The following is a 24,755-nucleotide window of genomic DNA, read 5'->3' on the forward strand; positions in this document are numbered from 1 at the left end:
GATCCGATTTGGAGAGACATCAAAAGTAAATGGCATGAAAAGACACACACTCAGATTCGGCATTATTATCTGGTTAGAAACAACATACTCTTCAAACGCTGCACTGTTGATGACAAGCTATGTGTACTTTGCATTCCAGACGATTTTGTTAATGAGCTCATTTGGTGCATTCATTTCAGCTACGCACATTTTGGTCCACGAAAATGTTATCATATTCTTCGAACGACTTGTTTTTTTAACAATATGGAAAAGAGAATTCGAAGAGTCTTGTCTATTTGTAAACTGTGTCAAAAGGCGAAACCATCTACTATCTGCCATCGTGCTCCGTTGTTTCCTATCATTCCTTCTGAATTAAAAGAATTTGCCGCTGTTGATCTCTTGGGACTCCTTGTCAGAACATCTAATGGATTTTCGTACGTTCTAGTCGTTGTTGAACTTACTTCAAAATTTATTTCTCTCACTTCGTTACGTAAAACCACTGGACAGTCTGTATCCAACGCCTTTGTTAAAAATTTCTTACGTGAAGTTGGACACGTTAGTAAAGTCATTTCACATAACGGACCGCAATTCAGATCTGCTGTTTGGTCACGCATGCTTCGGAACCACAAAATCAAACCTGTTTTTATTTCATTGTTCTCACCACATTGTAACTCGTCTGAACGGATTATGAAAGAAATCAATAAGCTTTGCAGACTTTATTGTCACAGAAAGCATCAGCACTGGGACATGTATTTACACTTATTTCAAAACATGCTGAACGAAATGCCTCATGACTCCACTGCTTTACCACCTATTCTTTTACTGAAGAATGAAGAACCACCGAACAGAATCAGAGAGCTTGTACCTTTCACGAATACACGTAAACTTCGACACAAAGACATAATTTATTTGGGTATTAAAAATATAAAATCTGAAGCAAACAAAAGGAGAAAACTACACGGTAAACCAAATGCAAAGAAATTATATATTGGTCAGAAAGTTCTCATTAAAGCTCATTCATTGTCACATAAGAAGAAACACTTGAGTCACATATTCTTTCTGATTTACAATGGACCTTACAGAATCCGACGTATACCACATGATAATGGCGTTGAAGTTGAAACTCTGCGTACTAGGAAGAATAAAGGATTGCACCACATTTCACATGTAAAACCGTTTATTGAAAGGTAATCTGCTTTTTAACTTAGTCTTTTCCACAAAAATTTTCACTTCACGCTACTAGTACAATTTGTCACACTGAGAAACTGTTAACATGCAACAATGTTTTGAAGTTAACTATCCAGTCTAGAACCTAGGGAACATATTTAGACACTATTTACGTGTGCATTGTTATAGTGAACAGACGACACAGTGTTATTGTGTGTGTACATTCTTGCTTCTTAGTTGCACAATTACCTAACGACTATAAGGCTCACATACTTAGAACATATACCGGTACTGCTAATGAGATTTTAATGCAACATTTTGGTTTACTTGAAAATACATTCAGAATTTAAAGTACTTTCTGAGAGATACCAGATGACACAGTGGTTAGTTTATTTGACAGCTACACGATTATATCACGACGCTACTAATGTGTGACACAATTTACATTGTTGCTTTTGCAGTGTATCTTTTTATCTCTGCACAGTTTTTCTGAATTCTTCAGGAAAGTAAAACATGTTTCAGTAGTAACTTTGTGGTATAGCTACAATGAGACAGCCTTTTCCATAGCGCAACAACTCGTTACAGTACAGTACTTACTTCATCATGGCAATAAGTGTAATAACTAAGATATCTATATGCATAGCATTTCAGTTTTGTTTATTATGAGGTAAGTACATTGACTTCTACAGAACTTCGCTTATGGACGACGATAATTACGACACTTGGCACATTTTTACCGTTAAGTAATGACAGAGTTTATCTTACAACAAAACGCACAGTTTAGCGCTGAAGGGCACGTATTTGAGTGATTAATTTCATTTTTAAAGATTTTTGAATCACAAAGATACAAAGGTTTTCTGTGATACATTTCATTCCATTGCTGTAATCTGTAACACCTGACTGTATAATTACATTAATCCTCAGGGGGATACACGCTTACTTTGTGTACCATGTGTTTGGCAAGCACAAGGAGCCCTAGCTAATATGGTATTTGGTTATACAACTTTACATATCGATACTATATTTCTCTAACACAGAATTACACAGCTATCTGATTATTTAACAGATAAACAAACATTTTTTTACTACATCAGTGACAGATGTTTACTTAATTACACAGTTGGATAGCTTCACACTTATGAAATTGTATTTTGTCTGTACTTTGTGAACTGTTCGTATTTTTTTGGAACCATTGTGATACTATGAGAACTTTGAATGTCGTATTTGGTAGGGGATCATGATTTTCAAGTACGTTTGAGGTAGATGACTTTATTGAAGGTCTTGAAATTACTGAAAGAAGCTGCGACGATTTTGAGATGTTATTGATCTGTTATTATTACGTTGACAATGTGTATTATGTTGTTGAGGTATGTTTACGATCAATAAGATGATGCTACCATATATAAGGAAAGTGATTATGTGTTTATATGTATATGAATAATGAATAGAAGTTAGAGACTCTGGTTTGTGAAAAAGGATGTTGGAACCAAGAGTCGTACTTTAAGAGTTATGAGTTGTTTGTCCATGTGTGAATGTATCAGAACACTGCTATTCACGAGATTTCGTTTCTGCAGATTTCTACTGTAACTTTTCGACCTGTGAAATTTTTTTATATGAGAATGTCACTGCTGTCGTAAATATTCCGGTAAGAAAGTTAAGTGACCTTCACGTAATGCGTCGAGGGCGCCCAGCTGTGCCACCTGCCTGGAGAAAAAGCCAGTAGCTAGAGAAAAAGAGACCATTAACCTCGCTGTTGACATTCCTTTGTAGAAAGCATCGCAAATACTACACGCTCATTACTTGGAAACATATTGTACTTTGTGCTACTTACTGAAATGCTTATGAACTGATGGGAAATATTCTTACATCTGCACATCTGATTATGACAAGTGTCTTTCTATGAGAGTTGAGAGAATTTCTACTAACTTATGAAATGCCACATGACTATTGAATGATATTTTTATGCTTCGCTTTAGATACTTGCTTATTTCATTTGATATCTGGTTTCCAGCTGTGTTGCAGCATTGGTTTTATAAAATAATTTAAATGCATTTGCTAATGTGAAAACTTTCTGTCAGCAGATCTATTAAATAACAATTTTATGATCCACATTCTTCGTAAAAGGAGCACTTGGAAAGGAAAGAACAATAAGAAGGGACTAACAACAGTAAATGCATACATAATTTTCTTTTCAAGTACTTGGTAATATCTTTCGTAGGCTAAGTTGTGGTGCACCATTTAATTACATAGACATTAAGATGTGAATAGACATTTCCCTTATTTGGATTGTTGTCTTTAGTGCACTATTTTTTCTGCTTGAGCTTTGTCATGTTTAGATATAAGTTATAGTATTTGCTGCTGCTGTTTGCCAGGCATAATGCTACTGAATTTCACTTTTTATTACTCTGTTAAGCCAGTTTTACTACTGATTTATTTTTCTTGTTTGCTGCACAGTGCCTTATATTAGTTGTAATATTGCAATTGCTTTGCTAATTTAGATTTACTGCAGCTAGGTTTGCCAATTTATATTTTTTGTCATTGCTGTTTGTGTTAATTTGTTGTGTGCTGCTGCATTGCCTCATCCCTTAGTATATATATCTGAGCTCAGTAGATTCAAGTTAGCTTAAGAAGGGGTAGACTATGCAAGAGAATGAGTTTCGATGAACTGGAAGAAATGCATTGAGAAGTTATACGAAAAAAGTTTGAAAAAATGGTACTGTACAATGAAGAATAATTATTTTGTAGGAAGATATGAATAGAATACAGAAAGCAGGTATCGGTAGGACTTTTTGGGAATAATGATGAATGAAGGGAGATCTCCAAGAAGTAAAGAAAGTTTTGTTTGGAAAATACTGCAGTAAAACAAACCCTGTCTTTTCCTTTTGTGTTATTCCACTATGTGTTTGTGTACCCTTGCGTATTTGTGTTTGTCCTGTCTTTATGTTTTTAGGTGATGAGAATTATGTTGTAGAATTTTTCTAATACTATGTTATTTACGTTGTAAAGATGATTAGACATTGTTTATTCTGTTCTGTTTTAATGCTCATGTGTGAAATTAATGTTTCGAAACTATTCTCATTATTCTATTTATTTACTTATGTCATAATTCCTGTAACACTGACGTATTTGTTTATTTCTATTCTTTTGTAAAGCCTGTGCTACTACAAATGTTATCTGTATTGTTATGTTCTTTAATGATGTATTTTGTACCTTTGTTATTGTATTCCCATGTTATAAAATTGTAATGGACACCAGTTCATCAAATTAAGTAACTTGTAAGCATTCATTTCACTGCACATATTTCTGTTGGTCATAGTATATGCACAATATGTGAAAAAAAGAGGACTGTTAGTGTTTGGACGTGTGTTAATAATTGAGCAAGGGACTGATTAACAGCATTGCTGGTTCTAAGGACAATTCCAAAAACTTTGTGAGTGCGCAAGTGGTGGTTTATGGACTTGCTATATTGTCTGCAAGACTCTTCGATGGTGATTGTGCACCTGCAAAGTCGCAACAGATGGCTGCTGGCCGTCTCTACAAGGACTACAGTGGGTCTGCATCTTTGATGGCCCACCAATACCATTATTTCTACAAGGACTGCAGTGGGTCTGCACCTCTGGTAGCCCACCAATACCGTAATCTCTACGAGGACTACAGTGGGTCTGATCTGTGATGACCTATCTACCAATATTCTTCAAAACTTCGACTGACTCTGCTGTGGGTTTGCTCTGTTGTGGCCCATTACCTGTCTGCATATCAAGAGTCAGCACTGTCTTTCCCTTGGAAGGACAACACTAGTTCTTCAAGACTGCATGGAAAACCACTACTTCCATGTGCATTTTCTTTTACTGCTCAGACTTTGTGCATAAAATTGTAATTAATACTGTGATGAATGATCAGGACTGTCTTTACGGACTGGGAGAAAATCTTTGATTTTGACCAACAGTGTATCAATAGGTGTGTGCATTTGATTTCTTTGTTATTGTAATTATGGAAAAAAATTTCAAATCTGTATTGGCCACTGCCCAAAACAATTTGTAAATTTTTTTTTGCGGGGAGCATTGGGGCTACGTAAGTAGGCTGTTTAGGTTTTTATGTTGGTAACGCCACGTAGCGCTCTATATGAAAATCACTGACTGTGATGTGTGAAGGCTGTGGTTGGTTTGCATTGTTGGAGTATATGCTATTGTAGTGTTGGGCAGTTGGCTGCTAACAGGGTGTAGCGTTGTGCAGTTGGAGGTGAGCCACCAGCAGTGGTGGATGTGGGGAGAGAGATGGCGGATTTTTAAGAGCGGCTGATCTGGACGTGTGTCCATCAGAGACAGTAAATTTGTAAGAGTGGATGCCATGAACTGCTATATATATTATGACTTTTGAACACTATTAAGGGGCTCCGGAACGCCATATACTTGCAATGTTAAAATAACGCTTATAAATTACATCTTTCCTCACAAAGTATTTGAGGTAGGAAGTTGAACTTTTTACAGATTATTTATTGGAATATGGGCTACAACTTAACACAGGGATTTTACAAAATTTTAGTTCAGTTATTAAAGATGATTTTTTTTCAATTGTAATGAAAATTCTCAACATTTTTTTACAATTTTTTATTTATATATTCAAAAATATACAGTTTTTTGGAAAAAGGCTGTGTTAAATTATGCAGAAGGTACTGTGTAACATTTACTGAAAGTTTGAAAAAAATATGTTTGGAAGATCCTTAGAAAACATGTAATTAGTATGAGAAAATAAAAGTTTTGGGAATCGAGCGACAAAGATTGGATTAACTTTTTAGTGCATTCCAGGTCCATAGGATGGATTATCTTCATCCTCTGCAAACTCCTCCTCCAGCTTCCTCTTGTTCCTCCTCCTGTTTACTCTTGCTTGTATTTCTAGACTCTTTACAGGCCTGTCTGCAGCCCGAAGGCGTTCCTTGTCTAAAGCAAGCATCACTCGTACCATGTTAGAACCTATCTTCATTCCCATATTTCTAAATACCTTGCACCTTACAATGTTGCCATCATTGAAAGTCGCAACAGCATCATACACACCAAAGTGAAGTGTTTCTATTCCAACAAATACAGTCTTGGGGATTCTCGACCATATAACACTATTTACACTTTCATTGGGGTTTTGAGTTTTTCCGTGAATACACTTTTTCAACAGTTCAGGTGCTGCTAAGTCTCTGAAAATAGGTTTTATCACCTCTATTATTGCATGAGGCAGACTATGCTTATGAGTGTACACTTCACCAGTTAGCAATCCTTTGTTATATTTACACCAACTGTCTTCTTCTTTGGGACACAAGCTATGTTGGGGATTTTCATCGGTTGAAAAAGTATGAAAAAAAAGAGCCCAAACAGCCTTCTTCATTTCGTCGACACTTTGTGTATTTTGCCTAATAGCCATTCCATAATAGTTCTGTATTTTGTCAATTACACTGTCAGTTAACCTTCCCTTCCCATCCAACCCTTTACCATCACTGAGTTTTTGTTTTTTGTACGAAGCTTTCAGTCGCCGAAGTCTTGTTCCCATTCGCTTCTGTACGTGTCCAATACACTCAAATTTCTGCACTACAACATCATCACCATAGGGCTTCAGTCCTTGAACATGTTTGAAACTTTTAGAATCACCATCACCAAGGCGAATTAACATATCGCACTTTATCACACGCCTCAGAACGCTGGAATATACTGGCAACCCCAGCCACTTCCATTCCTCCACTACTGCCACTATAGTTAGCTTTGCAATTATTTTCATGTGTACCTTTATATTTTTGTGGACATCTACAATACTTTGATATTACTGCTACATCTAAAACTTTCCCTGTATACATACTGGTGGCAGATACTACACCATGAAGAGATGTGTGTCCCTGTTTATGCCAGGTACCATCGAACGCTGCAGTCAAATCTCTGTTACCATTATTTTCCATTACTGCCTCTTCCACAGCGTTAATCATAGATTATATACAGACATCTTCTACTTTAGACCCTATTAATTTATTATAGGTCGTAAACTTGGTTGGGGGATTTGGAAGATTCATGATGCCACAGAAAATTGCACCTGCAGTAGCACCCTTACCAACTGAACGCAAGGAATAAACAAATCTAATGTTGTGTTCGTAGATTTTGCTACCATTTTCTTCAGTTGCAATTACTGCAACACTGTTCCAAAAGGTGGTCATGTATGAACACTTATCACATTTCAGTTGTATTTCACTAGCAAGTCCTACGTGCTTTATTATGGAGAGTTCCAGACCAACTTCACTACAATGAAAACATCTTACACAGTTTGAAAAAATTCCTTTGAGAACCGACATATCAAATATTTCATTCACATCCGATTCGCCCATAAAACATTCATAGTTTTCACTCATTGAACCAAGCTTCTTCTGTGAAGTATTTTCTTTCCCACTTTGACTGCTATGGGCAGGTGTACTTGAGAGGTTAGGTTCACTCACTTGGTTATCGACTTTATTGTTTACAGTAATAACACATACCTTTGGCTTTCCAACATTTCTCCTTTTCTTAAAAGCCTTCAGAGGATTTCTAATAACTTTACTTTTACTCATTATTATACTTCAACAAAACAGAGACTCAAGAAACAGAATTAATTATGAATATTTTCGAGATAACGACAGAGTAAATATACATGAAACAATCGACAATCACACCAGCGATATATATTGAACCATCACAGGTTAGCCACAACACATACTTTACCTCACATCACTAAAACGTACCTGATGAACACGGACGTTAATAATAACACCATTTGACAGCAGTTTAACAGCGCCACAGTGGGTCACGCCCATGTAGAACACATTTCAAAAAAAATTTAAAAATAGCTGTAGTCTTCGGAATTGAATAAATTATATATCTATTAAAAGGTAATAAATAGTCTGCAGATTCAGAAAACTCAAAAAAGTAAAAATTGAACTTTTCATGATTTTGAGCCTTTCCGGAGCCCCTTAAGGTAAATACATTAATGTTTTTTATCAAAATCTTTCATTTGCTAACTACGCCTATCAGTAGTTAGTCCCTTCAGTAGTTAGAATCTTTTATTTAGCTGGCAGTAGTGGCGCTCGCTGTATTGCAGTAGTTCGAGTAAGAAAGATTTTTGTGAGGTACGTGATTCATGAAAGATAGAGGTTATTGTTAGTCGGGGCCATTCTTTTGTAGGGATTTTTGAAAGTCAGATTGCGCTGCGCTAAAAATATTGTGTGTCAGTTTAGTGTTGATCAGAATAGGTAAAGAGCGAAATGTGTGAGTACGTTCAGTTCTGCTCAGCTGTTTGAAAATCAAATAATGTAAGAGGTTTATCAGCACTGTAATTCATTAATCTTTTTAAGGGGACGTTTCACGGCACACAGTTTTAATCTGCCAGTAAATTTTGAATCAGCTTACACTCCGTTGCAGAGTGCAAATTCACTCACGAATCATGTGTGTATGTGTGTGTGTGTGTGTGTGTGTGTGTATGTGTGTGTGTGTGTATGGGTACGTGTGCGCGCGCGCGAGCGAATGTGAATGTAAATATTTAACCACTTCAAAAGCATGCACTGAAGAAAGCACCGTTACTTCAGCGGGCACATCTAGACTGAAGCGAAATGGGTTAAGGAAGCCGACTGGCGCTGAACGTGCCACCGGCGCAGCCGCACGCGTTTCTTGTCGCGTCTTACGACATCCAATAAGAGTCCGTGGCGCGATGGCTTTGACGCCACGGATTCAGGTTATACTATGCTGCAGGCAGAAAGTGGTCTTAATCTTCATCTAAAGGTACAACTCAGCGAGCTCTGGGCTCTGTTAGCGAAGGTCTTTCCATTCATTATCAGCCTAAGATCGGCTCGAACGGCCGTGTAATATCCCTTCTCCGACGAAAGTGTGGCAGTTACAAGGCGCTCCCGAGAGAGGCTGTTAAGAAACTCAGAAGAAACCAGACGCTGTACCAATAATAGTGACTAGAGGCGTACGGTAAAACTGTCGGCCTACTTACTAATTTTACTCTTTTTTTTATCCTAGGAGATACTTGGGGAATGGTTGTATTTTCATTAACATACAGCAATAAATTTCACATTCTATTATGTATTAGATCAGTGATTATTTTAACATTTAAAGAATTTACACGGCTGAATCATTGTCACTCACGAGGAAGACATCGAAAAATCGTTAGCGCGCTACTTATGAATCTAAGTTCTGAAACAAAGGAATACTTCCTATGTGTTGCGAACAGTTACGAGCATTTTGGCTGTTCAGGACGAAAAAAAGATACGCTACCAGGCCAAGACATTTTCTAACAAGGGATCTTGGATTCCCATCAAGTTAACTACTATATTTGACTTTGCGAAGCGATGTGGTATGGGGCAAACACATACACTCTGAGTTGCTCGTATATTATCAGAATTATTAAAGAAACTGTAGTGTTGTTCCACCTGGATGAACCCTGAGGACGTCTTCCCTAAGGGACTTTTTTCTACTGTCAAAAGAATCTCATTTCTTGACATATATCAAATTTGATTTCTAAAATGGAGCTAATTTTTTAATTTCAGTTGCCATTGTCTTGAGACTCAAAATACTTTTTTGATTTTGTGAAACGAAATCTCATCGAATTTTCTCAAGCTGATATTACTTTAAGTACATTTGAAAGAAAAAAATAAAATAAAAACGGAGGTAATGCTCTCCGGAAATAATCTCTGGAAATAAAATGTTGTCGTCTTCAGCCTGAGTTCCGGTTTGATGCCGCCCCTACATCTCTTCATTCCCACTGCAAACTACGCCCACATCATGCAGTTTACTCAAGTCAAACCCTGGAATCCCTCTACAAACTCGCCTCCCTCCCACCCAACCCTACTTCCTTCGATAAGCGAACTGACTATGCCTTGAGTATCACGATGTGTTCCATCATCTGTGGAGCGTGTAAGAATACACATTTGAGCTGCTTTTGTGCACCTGGGTTTTGTCTCGGTCTTGGCTACGATAGTGTGGTCATTGCGCTGTCGATCGCAGTGCGCCCGCATTGCTTATTTCGTATTCATTAGTAGTTCTACTCTCGTGTTAACCTTATTATGTTTTGATAACGCTGGGCTCATCTGATCGAAGTGCTACTCCTTCTGCCACTGCAATTCATTGATTCCAACTGTATCTCACTTCAACTTAATTGTCTCTCTTTTCCCAATGTCTAACTCACCTACCTGTTTAATGGATATATCAACCCACAGGCCGTTCTATAACACACCAGATATTTATCCCCCACGAGCAGACCTGAATGAGGGACTATTTTATCTCCGGCGTACTTTAGCCAAGAAGATGCTACCATTATTAAACGTGACAGCTGAGCTGCATGTCCTCGGAAAATAAAATGGCTATAGTTCCCCGTTGTTTTCAGCCGTTCATAGTTGTAACACAGCAAGGCAGTGTTGGCTTATTATACAATGTCAGATAAATCTATCACCCCCATTGTTCCACCTGCAGCTACTGAAGAGGCTGCTGCCGCTCTTCACAACATTTGTTAGATTGAGCTCTACAGATGTGGTTGCAACTAGGGCATGGCTGTCTGTATCAATGAGGCAAAGTAGCAGGCCCATCGCGACAAGATCTTTAGTTTGTTGAGGGGAAAAGAGAGGGGGTGAGGGGGGAGGGACACTGAAGGAAAAAAATCCCATCACCAAGATGGAGTTGTTGGATCTGAAAGATGACATCTATTCAAATTTCGCGCCACACGCATATCAGTAGCGTCACTACTAGGATGCAAAACATGTTTGCTTTATACACGCGCTTTATCGATCGTGAGAGTTCGTCACCTTTGAGATTGGGCGTAATGTCTTGATGTTACGAATGCCTTTAAGACGACGAAGAGGCGACTATCAGCAGCTCACTGAGTTTGAACGAGCTCGTGTAACAGGGCTACGAGAAACTGGATGTTCATTCCGCTATACTGCAGAGAATTGGCAGGAATGAAGCCACTACAAACAATTTCTTGGTAGTATTGCTCACGGCAATGAACCGTCCCAAGAAGACTTGGCTCTGGACAGCCATGTGGCACTGCCGAGAGGGAAGACCATCGTGTTCGGCATATGGATGTGGTGCATCTTACTGCGTCTGCAGCACCAATTTGAGCAGTTGCTTCAAGGACAGCTCGGAGCCAGACACTCTGCAGCGTGCGTTCCACTGAGCCCAACGATCGCCGTTTACGACTTCATTGGCGTCAAGCGAGAGGTCATCGGCAATCGGAGTGGAGGCATGGTGTATTTTCTGAAGATGGCCGGTTCTGCCTCGGTGCCAGTGATGGCCGTGTGTTGGTTAAGAGAAGGCTAGTAGAGTGCCTGCAACAAACTTGTTTGTGGCACTGACACAGTGGCACCGAGCGAGGTGGCGCAGTGGTTAGCACACTGGACTCGCATTCGGGAGGACGACGCTTCAATCCCGTCTCCAGCCATCCTGATTTAGGTTTTTCGTGATTTTCCTAAATCATTTCAGGCAAATGCCGGGATGGTTCCTTTGAAAGGGCACGGCCGATTTCCTTCCCAATCCTTCCCTAACCCGAGCTTGCGCTCCGTCTCTAATGCCCTCGTTGTCGACGGGACTTTAAACACTAACCACCACCACCACCACCATCACTGACACAGTGGACCTACAGCTGTAATTATGAGCCGGGGTGCGATTTCGTATGACAGCAAGAGCACTCTTGGATATCCCATGTCCCATGACTACAAATTTGTACGTCAGTCTGGTGTTTCGACCTACTGTGCTACCATTCATGAACAGCATTCTGGGGGTGTTTTCCAACAAAATAACGCGCGTCCACATTCCGCTGTTGTAACCCAGCATGCGTCGACATGTTGCCTTGGCCAGCTCGATCGCCAGATCTATCTCCAGTCGAGCAGGAATGGGACATCATACGTACAGCTCCAGCGTTATCCACAACCAGCAATAACCGTCCCTGTACTGACTGGCCAAGTGCAACAGGCATGGAACCCCATCCCACAAACCGACATCTGGCACCCGTACGACACAATACATGCACGTTTGCATGCTTGCACTCGACATTCTGGCGGTTACACTCGTTATTAATGTGCCAGCATTTCATGGTTCTTCTCGCACTTACATTAACACATGACCTTGTGAGGTTAAACACTTAAATATTTTACGTAAAGAAATGTTCCCCCATATTTCATTACTTTACATTATTTCCTATTGTTAGAACCTTTTCCCCGTCAGTGTACACCATTACGGATAATTGTTTTAGAAATTCTCTCGGTGGAAATGTGAGCGTGTTATCTATGTTATCTTCAGCGATCAACGATCAGCTGTAAGCACTACGTTTATGTGCAACACAAGTACCAGAAGACGAAAACCGTACATAATGTTTTATTTTATATGTTTTCCTTGCAAAAGCAAGAAAAGTGATGTGCTAGTCCACAACACTACCGCAATCCCAATTGTATGACGCTGACACACGTAAGTTGACTTTTTGGTATTTATGTATTAACAGCCACTCTTACAGTTGCAGATGACACGAAGTATACCGAGAAAATGACAACAAAAGAACACAGAAAATATTCATACTACAAAGATTTTCATTTAAAACAACAACATTTGTTGCTTGGAGGTGGTAATTTCTTTATTGCGTACATAATATGAAGGGCTTATTTCAATAGTGGTACAAGTTCATTTTTGTTCATTGTGATATACAGAGTCCTAAAGTTAAATGAGCACTGAAAGATCTGCAGTTGAGATATCAGAAATATTCAAGCATATGGCTTCTTGCTAGAGATGAACCTTTCTTTCTGTTTGTTTGGATCATTAATTGCAGAAGCATTATAGGCAAAAATGTGGAGGTAATGGACTTGTACCACTATTGAAATAAGCCCTTCATATAATGGAAGTTTGGGCAATTACATTTATCTAACATACACAACGAACATTAAACTCAGTTGACAAAACGTTTACGTAAACCACTCTTACTTGTGGCAGCTATCAAATATACTGGACAGCATTTACTTAATGAACTAATCTAACTTGCTGTCTATGTATATTGTGCGATATTTTGTTTTATAATAAAACTTTTAACTACATGAATCTTAAAGTTAGCTAATTAAATATCACAAGACTCTTCCTGTAATAGGTTATTAGTTGATAATACGGATATAAGAAGATTAGCTTTGTGAGCTATGTCAGCAACATGTGTTTGTCAGTTCAGTCTGATCACTGACAGGTAGTCTTATGCTATGTGGTGTTGATAAAAATTTCAATTTGTTTAAGAAGTTCACTTTTCATGCCTTCCACATCTACACATTTAAGTGCCTGGCAGAGGGTTCACTGAAAAATTTTAGCTCTATTTTTCTGCCGTTCCACTCTCGAACAGCGCGCGGCGAAAACGAACACTTAAATCGTTCCGTGCGAGTTGTGATTTCTCATACATATTGCTGCAATGATAGTTTCTCCTTAAGTGAGTGGGTGTCAACAAAATTTTTTCGCATTCGGAGAAGAGCACTGGTGACTGAAATTTCGTGAAAAGATTTCGTGCCAAAGAAAAACGACCTTGTTATGATTATTGCCACCCCAACTCGCGTATCGTATCCGTGACACCCTCTCTCCTAGTTCGCGATAATACAAAACGAGCTGCCCTTCTTTGAACTCTTTCAATGTCCTCTGTCAGTCCTACCTGATGTGGATCCCACACAGGACAGCAATACTCCAGAAGAGGGCGGACAAACGCAGCGGAAGCAGTCTCTTCAGTAAACCTGTTACTTTTTCTAAGTGTTCTACCAGTGAATCATTATCTTTGGTTTGCTTTCCCCACAACATTATATATGTGCTCATTCCAGTTTAGGTTAATCGTTATTGATATTCCTAAGTATTTGGCTAAGTTCACAGCCTTTATTTTTGCGTCATTTGTCGTGTAATCGGAATTTAACGGATTCTTTTTAGCACCCATGTGGATGACCTCACACTTTTCATTGTTTGTGTTCAACTGCCACTTTTAGAACCACACAGATATCTTTTCTAATTCATTTTGCAATCGGTTTCTTCTGATGACTTTACTAGACGGTAAATGACAGCATCGTCTGAAAACAATCTAAGAGGGCTGCCCAGATTGTCACCTAAATCATTAATAAACGTAAGTAACAGCTCCTTGGGGAACTCAAAATATCACCTCTGCTTTGCTCGTTGACTTTTCGTCAATTACTACGAATTGTGACCTTTCTGAGAGGATACCACGAATCAGTCGCATATCAGAGACGACACACCATAGGTATTCAATTTGATCATCTGTCGCTGGTGAGGAATGGTATCAAATCTAGAAATATAGAATCAATCTGAGATCCTCGGTCGTTAGCATTCATTACCTAGTGAGAATAAAGACCCAATTGTGTTTGACAAGAGCGACATTTTCTGAACCGTAGTGACTGTGTATCGCCAGATTTGTTTTCAAGATAACGTCAGGAAAGACGATTAAAAGAGCTAGAATCTTCCCTATTTTGTTCGTCATGACAAAGGCTCAAGTCCACATATGACAGCTTCCTGCGTGTGCTTCTCCTGTCCTCCAGACGTCAAAGCTAAACATCTTACGAGAGGGCTCAAGTGCTCTTGCCGGGTGATGCCTTTGTAGACCATTGTTTGTAGAGATGTCGACCTCGGTAACGAGGACTATTTGCGCCGAGAGGAGCACGTCTGCTTTGTTTTGCTTGACCTGGTGCGGAGCGGTACAGGGGCGGCAACGAGACAGGGGGATCGGTTTGCCTGCGATTGCTGCTGTTTGCCGCCGCCACTTTCTGTGTGGCCAGAGGGGACTCCGTGGCGTAGTTCTCCGTGCTGCCACGTCATGTTGTGGTATAATTCTGTTCAACTCGCAGCGCTTTTCGTAAGACTGATTACTACCAACCAAATCAGTAGAATCAGGTGAACCTACTTGTAAATTCTACGCACTACTATGTGGTTCTGAAGTAACACGGTAGACTACAGGGAAAAAGCATATACAAATAAACTCCTTTACTTAGAATGCTTCCTTAATGCAGCTGTAAACTGTTCCGTTGAAGTAAGATGAATGATAACGTTTGGAAACAGCCACGTAGGATAAAATTAAGGTTTTCTGACATCGAGAACAATAGAAATTGATGAAAGTAGATTTAAAATGGTTTATTTGTAGTGGTATTGGGTATAACAAAGGAATACATTGGAATGCTGATTGAACCTACACACCTTTAATATTATTCACCTCAATTAAAATGTATATATACATATCTATTTTTTTCAATTAACAGCTGATTGTATACTCATAGGCAGTCGATTCAGAATCGATGTGATCGTCAAGAACATGCAGATTAATTGGAAAAATATAACGTGAATGAAGAGAAGTGAAATAGTTACATGTGGCTTAGTAACTCGAACGTTAAGGAAGGAACACGGGAAGTATGTCATCATCTTTCAAAAATCTGGCTTTGGAGAAGAATGGAAGATACACTTTAAGACAAAAAAACAGCGACCTCCCACGAAGGAGTTCTGCAAATTGATCACAAACTGATATTCGTACAAGTATCGGCTCTCCGCAGCTCGTGGTCTAGTTGCTGCCTTTGTATCACAGGGTCCCACTATTGATTCCCGGCCGCCGGGTTGGGGATTTTCTCTGCCCGGGGACTCTGTGTTCGTGTTGTCCTCATCATTTTATCATCGTCATCATTCGTGACGGTGGTTCGATTGGAATGCGTAAAAATTGGATTGTGCAAAAATGGAGACTCTGTATGGGCGCTGGTGACTGCGCAGTTGAGCGCCCCCCCCCCCCCCCCCCCCCCAACCAAACGTCATCATCATACAGGTGTCGGCGGCCAGTTGATGAATGTTTGACGCTGCTGAGCAATTTCACCGCGCAGTTAGCAAGTCTAGTAAACAGGGGACACGTCGATACCAGGGTGTAACGTCTTCGCGAATTTAATTCCACGTAATCAGCTGGACAGTAACTACGCCTCGCAGACAGGCATGTGAGCAATATAAGCTAGTGTCAGCATTTGAGAGAGGACGTGTAGTTGGAGTAATCGGCAAATGGTTGGTTGGTTGGTTGGTTGGTTTGGGGAAGGAGACCAGACAGCGTGGTCATCGGTCTCATCGGATTAGGGAAGGATGGGGAAGGAAGCCGGCCGTGCCCTTTCAGAGGAACCATCCCGGCATTTGCCTGGAGTGATTTAGGGAAATCACGGAAAACCTAAATCAGGATGGCCGGACGCGGGATTGAACCGTCGTCCTCCCGAATGCGAGTCCAGTGTCTAACCACTGCGCCACCTCGCTCGGTAATCGGCAAATCTCTCGACCTTTGGATAGTTGGGATGCCACTAATCGACTGCATTGGCAGGAGCTGGTAAAACATGGCAGAACACATCGTGAAGATGGCAGTGCGGTTCTAGGCGCTACAATCTGGAGCCGAGCGACCGCTACGGTCGGAGGTTCGAATTCTGCCTCGGGCATGGATATGTGTGATGTCCTTAGGTTAGTTAGGTTTAATTAGTTCTAAGTTCTAGGCGACTGATGACCTCAGAAGTGGCATAGTGCTCAGAGTCATTTGAACCATTTGAACAGCGTGAAGAAGGAAGCGATCGATCCAGAGAGACGACAGAACAAGAGAACAGAGTAATTTTCAGAGGGGCGCTCAGAGCCCCGGATTCAGCATTATCATCGATCCAACAAGCAACTGGTTCTTCAGTGACCACAAGGGCCATTACTAGGTGGCTCACAGAGAGGGGTCTCAGCTCACAGCGATCCTTGCGTCGACTGTCATTGACGTCTGTACACCAACAAACCGGTTTGCAGTGGTATCAGGCACATTCGACCTGTAATCTCGCTGAGTGGAGTAGTATTGTCTTCGGTGTTGAGTCCCGCTTCTAACTGAGGCCAGATGACCAGCGAAGACGTGTCTGGAGACACCCCCGACGGCGGTGAGATGCCACCCAGAATGTCGGCGACCATGTGGCCTGACAACCAGGAGTGATGCTGAGGGGATCCCGTTTGTTGTCGTCCGCGGTACCCTTACAGCACGGAGGCAAGTCGACGGTATTCTACGTAATGTTTTGTTGGCCTTCATGGCAAGCTATCCGGGGGCTACATTTCAGCTAGATAATGGCTGTCCGTTCAAGGCGAGAGTTTCTACTTATTTTTTGTGTCCATCCTTTTAGCAGGAGGTCTCTGGGACACTATCGTGACAATAAATAAAACATCTACAGCAGTCCTTATGATTTTATTGTATTTTGTCGGTACCAGTTTCAACGTTTCAGTGCGTCATCTTCAGGTTGTTTTTGATGCGATACAGGCTCGATATGGTCACCATGCGTAACACATCAATTGCCAGCGTTACTGGATACGCAGATCATGTGTCAGCACTCCAACCATCAGCCAAGACTTCTTTTGTTCGTGTTTGACAAACACTGCCTTAGATAAGGTAGAAGAGGTTGGCCGTTTCTTTGTATTTGTTCCACTTTATCAAATTTTGTCAATGTAATGTACTCAATTGTTACAGATATAAATTAAAATGCCACTACGAATAAAAATTTCTAGCTGTATGTGTCACAGAAAGGTTCTGGCAAAACTACATTGCAAAAAAGAAGAAAAACTTTTAGTAGAGTAGAAGTGCGTAAGAGCACAAGACAATGAGTGTTGAATAGTAACGCTGGGTACGGTGTAAAGTAATGGAATTTTTCTTACGGGCTGACACAATGAATTTTGCAATAGTTGGACGGTATTTGGAAAATTTATACAATGCAATTGTGGAACACGTAGACGATTTTTGGTTGGGTTTAACAACTTTTGTTACTATCTTGAGGAGGTTTCTTATCTTCAGCCAGTGTATTGTACATAATAATGTGGAGAACAATGACATGAGTTTTTTTGAGTAACATACAGTATGTGACGGAAGTAAATATGAGCTTATGATGATTATTGGATGACGTGATGAAGTTGATGATTTTGCGGATTTTTAATTATGTGTTTGAGGAGATATGTTTTAAGATTTCAGGAGAGATGCGGTGAGATTAGGAACTGTTAGGGATTACGTGATGATTTCCTTTCTGGTGGACACTTTGAGTTGTTGCAGTTTAGCGATTTTTCTCTGAGGTAATTGATTTCTTATGAATGGAGATGAAATGTGTTGGGAAATAAATAAAAAAAATGTAAATGTTGTGTGACTAGGGCCTCCCGTCGGGTAGACCGTTCGCCGGGTGCAAGTCTTTCGATTTGACGCCACTTCGGCGACTTGTGCGTCGATGAGGATGAAATGATGATGATTAGGACAACACAACACCCAGTCCCTGAGCGGAGAAAATCTACGACCCAGCCGGGAGGCGAACCCGGGCCCTTAGGATTGACATTATGTAGCGCTGACCACTTTTTTTTCGTGCGTTATGGTTCGTTACGTTTGGTCAGCGCGGATGTGCAACGACACCCGTTCAAGTTCCTTGTTGACCCATTCACTCAGTTTCTTTATTACAGAGGGCAGCTAACCCTCTGCCCGAACACGCTGAGTTACCATGCCGGCTGTCTCAGTTTCCGGGGGAGGACGGGAAATAAATGATACACTGTGATGAGAACTTTTAGGCATGTAAGCATTTTTCTGTGCGCAGTGATACTTACGAGGGATGACACTTCTGTTCATGTGCTTGATTTGACAACTGTTTTTTTTTTTTTTTTTTTTTTTTTTTTTTTTTTTTTTTTTGCTTGTTCTAACAACTTTTCTTTCTCGCTTACAGGTTAATGACATTTTTGACTTTTTCAGGCCAGCTTAAAAGATTGGAGTATAACTGTAAGACATTTTTTCGGTACCACTCTGTCTTCTTGCTTTTTGGTACGCTAAGCTTCGTGCTTGCCAAACACTGATTTGGCCAACAAAGTCGCCCCGCGTCACTCCCCAGTTGAGTACGTCTGGGGCCTTATGGACAGCGCCCTCCAACCAGCACGGGATTCTGACGCTCTAACACGCCAATTGAACAGAATTTGACACAGTATCCCTCAGGAGGACGTCCAGCAACTCTACCAATCAGCGGCAAGCCGAATAACTGCTTGTATACAGGCCAGAAGTGGACTAACACGTTATTGCCTTGATCAGTTTGTGAAGCTCTTTCTCTTGAAAAAATCATCCGCTTTTTGTGGAATTGCAATCATTTGTTTGGCTGTACATGCACATCACATCTACTGATTTCCGTCCCATTCGGATAACTCCTTCATGGCGTGTCTTTTTTTTTGTATGAATTAAGTAGGTTCAGTAGCGAGTGTTAAATTGTTCGAAAAAATGAAGAGAAAAAGGAGCCTACTTAAATAAGTCAGAACCAATCACATTCTAGCCGCCGGCCGGAGTGGCCGAGCGGTTCTAGGTGCTACAGTCTGAAACCGCGCGACCGCTACGGTCGCAGGATCGATTCCCGCCTCGGGCACGGATGTGTGTGATGTCCTTAGGTTAGTTAGGTTTAAGTAGTTCTAAGTTCTAGGAGACTGATGACCTCAGAAGTTAAGTCCCATAGTGCTCAGAGCCATTTGTTTTGAACATTCTAGCTACAAGGAATAAATATTTGGAAATACATGTTATTAAATAGGAAGTGGAAGACAGAGGAAACAGAGGTGGAAGAATATTTGGCACAGTGCCAGACTGACTCGAAGAATGACCTTTCAGCAACTAAAGGAAGCAACAAGAAATAAGATATATTCGAGAAGAAAACTGAACTGAAATCTGTGTTTCGAGAAGTTTATGTATGATAATGACGAAGCACTATGCAAACAAACAACAAGCATCCTATTTCAGTGGCCTCTTCAATGACGATTATGCATGGAGGACGGTGTAAAATGTACAGGGCAGGTCTAATTCGTTGCATCACAAACTCGTAATCATGTACTGTAATTCGATATAAACTGTCCATTTGTTCTGTAGTATCACAACAATAATTTTGGTGAGTAAGAGGTGTGTTAATTGTTATATTTCACTTTTAATGCTTAATAGCGTCACTAACATCCTTTGTATTTTCCTAGGTATAAGAACGTAGCTTCCGTTATAAAGCTGAATTATATTTGAATCGATGAGTTGGAAAATGGGTCATGTCCACTTCTTCTACAATTACGGCTACCGGAGATAACTGATCTTTATATCTGTGGGCATCGTGTGCTATTACAGGGGTCATGTCCATCAACAGAAGTGCTCGCTAGAATGGTATTGAGAGAAGAGGCCATAAACATGAGCATAGAGGACCTGTCTAATAAAAAAGACGAAATTAGACGATGTAAAGAAAATTCGTAAATACGTACTTGATGAAGAAATCATTTTATAACAGTATCTGCCAGTGCCCAGCGAAGGACGAGCGTGGTGGAGATAAAGCATACCCACGATTGCCTGCTTGGCGGTAATTTGCCTGTGGGTATATTTTCGGTACATTATGAATAAATCTGCATGCTCATAAAAAATCTTTTTTGCTATGATGAATATGAATAATACAGACTTGCATAATACAATCTTTCCGTCGCAAACGGAACGCTAGTTGCCTCATCAGCTTCATCAGGTTCGAAAAGGTATCATCTCCTTACATTCAAATGCTATTACTGACCACAGTCGATGGCTAAAATGTGTTGTAATGGTTTATATTATTTCACCGTGGTGTCGGTTGCTACATGACAACTCCATGACACCATCCTTAAACTCGTTGTGTAGTAAAACAGTTTTTTGTGTCTCCTGAAAAAACTGCTATCTGGAATATGAACTTCTTTCCAAATCAACTTTTCATTTGTACACGTACTACACTACCCTAATTGGCATGTCAGTGTGTGTCTATGATGCATAGGATAAAGTGCATCTAAAGTGTTTCTCCTGCGTGGAACACTGGAACGTGGTCTAGAGAGCCTTGTGAAATCGGCGAGAAGTTACTTGAAGGAGATGGCTTGACTTGTACGGGTATCATATAATTAGTGCGGACTAAGTTCTTTGGGAGCCGGATATTGTAGTGATGACAACAGGATTTTTTCGACTCGAGTGCGTGAAATTTTTTTTATCCAAGTCACTTGAGTGAGTGGAATCTAGTGGGGCAGGAGAGAGAGAGATTCCATCTAGTGACCGGTCCATGGGAAAATTTATTTTATTACATTTTGAACGCTTAAGACTATCAAATGGTTCAAATAGCTCTAAGCACTATGGGACTTAACATCTGAGGTCATCAGTCCCCTAGACTTAGAACTACTTAAACCTAACTAACCTAAGGACATCACACACATCCATGCCCGAGGAAGGATTCGAACCTGCGACCGTAGCACCTGCCCGGTTCCTAAATGAAGCGCCTAGAACTGCTCGGCCACAGCAGTCGGCCAAAAGGCTATCGATTTCGTCCCTGCTTGCAGGGTGTTTTTGTTTGATCACCTAAGAGACTGCGGGGTGGACAGAAGTTGCGAAACACGGAAAGAAGAATTTAGTGTTTAAAGGGCTATGTATCGAAACAGCATCCTGCACTTAACCGAGAATGGTCTTCAGAAATGGACAGGTACAACAAAGAAATCGTCACAGAAGATATAACACAGAACATCGATAAACACTTAAAGAGTGGGTAGTACACATCACCGTGGCCCATGAGGCTAAATTGCATCTCTGCATTTGCTTATACGGCGGGGTCGTTTTATCGTGGACATCACTACACGTCTCTGTCCAAGGTAATGAATAGCCAAACTGGAACTAGACTCTAGGTGAAAAGTGCTAGGAGTCGTACACGACATTCGTTGACGTCTTCCCACCAAACCATGTAAATGTTAGTGATAATGTTCAAAGAAAATGGATCGGAGGGAGGTGGGTTAAAATTGGCTGTGCTCTGGGCATTTGTAACCTCAAACTGACCGTTTCTTAGTAAACTTCCGACAGGAAGTTGCTGTGAAAGACAGTGGTCAAGGGAAATGCTGTTGTTGTTGTCGTCTTCAGTCCAGAGACTGGTTTGATGCAGCTCTCCATGCTACTCTATCCTGTGGAAGCTTCTTCATCTCCCAGTACCTACTGAAACCTATATCCTTCTGAATCTGCTTAGTGTATTCATCTCTTGGTCTCCCTCCACGATTTTTACCCTCCGCGCTGCCCTCCAGTACTAAATTGGTGATCCCTTGATGCCTCAGAACATGTCCTACCAACCGATCCCTTCTTCTAGTCAAGTTGTGCCACAAATTTCTCTTCTCCCCAATTCTATTCAATACCTCCTCATTAGTTAGTCGATCTACCCATCTAATCTTCATCGTCCTTCTGTAGCACCACATTTCTAAAGCTTCCATTCTCTTCTTGTCTCGTGATGACTGGGTGTTGTGTGATGTCCTTAGGTTAGTTAGGTTTAAGTAGTTCTAAGTTCTAGGGGACTGATGACAATGGCTGTTCAGTCCCATAGTGCTCAGAGCCATTTGAACAATTTTTCTTCTTGTCTAGACTATTTATCGTTCACGTTTCACTTCCATGCGTGGCTACACTCCATACAAATACTTTCAGAAACGACTTCCTGACACTTAAAGCTATAGCCGACGTTAACAAATTTCTCTTCTTCAGAAACGCTTTCCTTGCATTGACAGTCTATATTTTATATACTCTCTACTTCGACCATCATCAGTTATTTTGCTCCGCAAATAGCAAAACTCATTTACACCTTAGCGTCTCATTTCCTAATCTGATTCCCCGCAGCATCACTCGATTTAATTCAACTACATTCCATTATCCTCGTTTTGTTTTTGTTGACGTTCATCTTATATCCTTGTTTCAAGACACCGACCATTCCGTTCAACTGCTCTTCCAAGTCCTTTGCTGTCTCTGACAGAATTACAATGTCATCGGCGAACCTCAAAGTTTTTATTTCTTCTCCATGGATTTTAATTCCTACTCCGAATTTTTCTTTTGTTTCCTTTACTGCTTGCTCACTGTACAGATTGAATAACATCGGGGATAGGCTACAACCCTGCCTCACTCCCTTTACAACCACTGCTTCCCTTTCATGTCCCTTTGCTCTTATAACTGCCATCTGGTTTCTGTACAAATTGTAAATAGCCTTTCGCTCATTTTATTTTGCTCCTTCCACTTTCAGAATTTGAAAGTGAGTATTCCAGTCAACACTGTCAAAAGCTTTCTCTAAGTCTACAAATGCTAGAAACATAGGTTTGCCTTTCCTTAATCTATTTTCTAAGATAAATCGTAGGGTCAGTGTTGCCTCACGTCTTCCAACATTTCTACGGAATCCAAACTGATCTTCCCCGAGATCGGCTTCTACCAGTTTTTCCATTCGTCTGTAAAGAATTCATTTAGAATTTTGCAGCCGTGGCTTATTAAACTGATAGTTCGGTAATTTTCACATCTGTCAACCACTGCTTTCCTTGGGATTGGAATTATTATATTTTTCTTGAAGTCTGAGGATATTTCGCCTGTCTCATACATCTTGCTCACCAGATGGTAGAGTTTTGTCAGGACTGGCGCTCCCAAGGCTATCAGTAGTTATAATGGAATGTTGTCTACTCCCGGGGCCTTGTTTCGACTTATGTCTTTCAGTGCTCTGTTAAACTCTTCACGCAGTATCGTATCTCCCATTTCATCTTCATCTATACCCTCTTCCATTTCCATACATTGTCCTCAAGAATATCGCCCTTGCATAGGCCCTCCATATACTCCTTCCACCTTTCTGCTTTCCCTTCTTTGCTTAGAACTGGGTTTCCATCTGACAGAAAACGGCTTCGTTTGTTAAACGTTTCCCATTCCACCTTTTCATCAACCGACGAAATTGCGGATGTTCGTATCGAGGCACCTCATTGCAGCGGGTATTATGTTGCCATTTTTTTGAATACATCTTCTCTTCCTTAGTCCAGGATACCGTTCTGCAATACATAAGGAATCTGGCTACCACTGGATTCTCTCTATTCGATTTTTTTTGAGGCCAAAATAAACTAGATATCAAATACTCAGGATTTTTATGAATACGATTTTCATTTTTATGGTCCCCGTCTCTGTTAATGGGCCTTGCGCCTCGACAAGTGGCGATTTGGGCTCGAGTTGTATCGTCATGAAATACAACTGTTCGCCTCAACAAAAAACATTCGGTCGCCTTAATCAAATCTGAGGCAGCTAGCAACAATCGAATACAGCGAGTGAGGGTGGAAGCTAAAAAGATTCGCATCGAAAATCGTCATTAATGGTTAGGGGATCGATATGCAGATCTCACAACCCTCTTACCATCCAATAATGCCCAGACAGAGGATGAAACTCGGATCACAAGCTGTCACGCGACTCCTGAGCTCGGACGTATAGTTAGTTAACTGATCCCCTCGCCAGTATTATAAATCAGAAAATTAAAGTTTCCATTGAGCAATTGTCTACAAAGTGACAGCATGCTTTTCTGATTAAAAAAAATTACTCTGAGCACTATGGGACTTAACATCTGAGGTCATTAGTCGCCTAGAACTTAGAAATACTTAAACCTAACTAAACTAAGGACATCACACACATCCATGCCCGAGGCAGGATTTGAACCTGCGACCGTAGCGTCTGATTAAAATTCTGAAATGACAGCTGAGAGATTTCAGGAACTAGCATCGGTGATCTTGGAACTAGTACATCATTTAGACTTGATTTTCATTCACTTTAAGGGCATA

Source organism: Schistocerca serialis, chromosome 8 (assembly GCF_023864345.2).
Source record: "Schistocerca serialis cubense isolate TAMUIC-IGC-003099 chromosome 8, iqSchSeri2.2, whole genome shotgun sequence".
NCBI lineage: Eukaryota > Metazoa > Arthropoda > Insecta > Orthoptera > Acrididae > Schistocerca > Schistocerca serialis.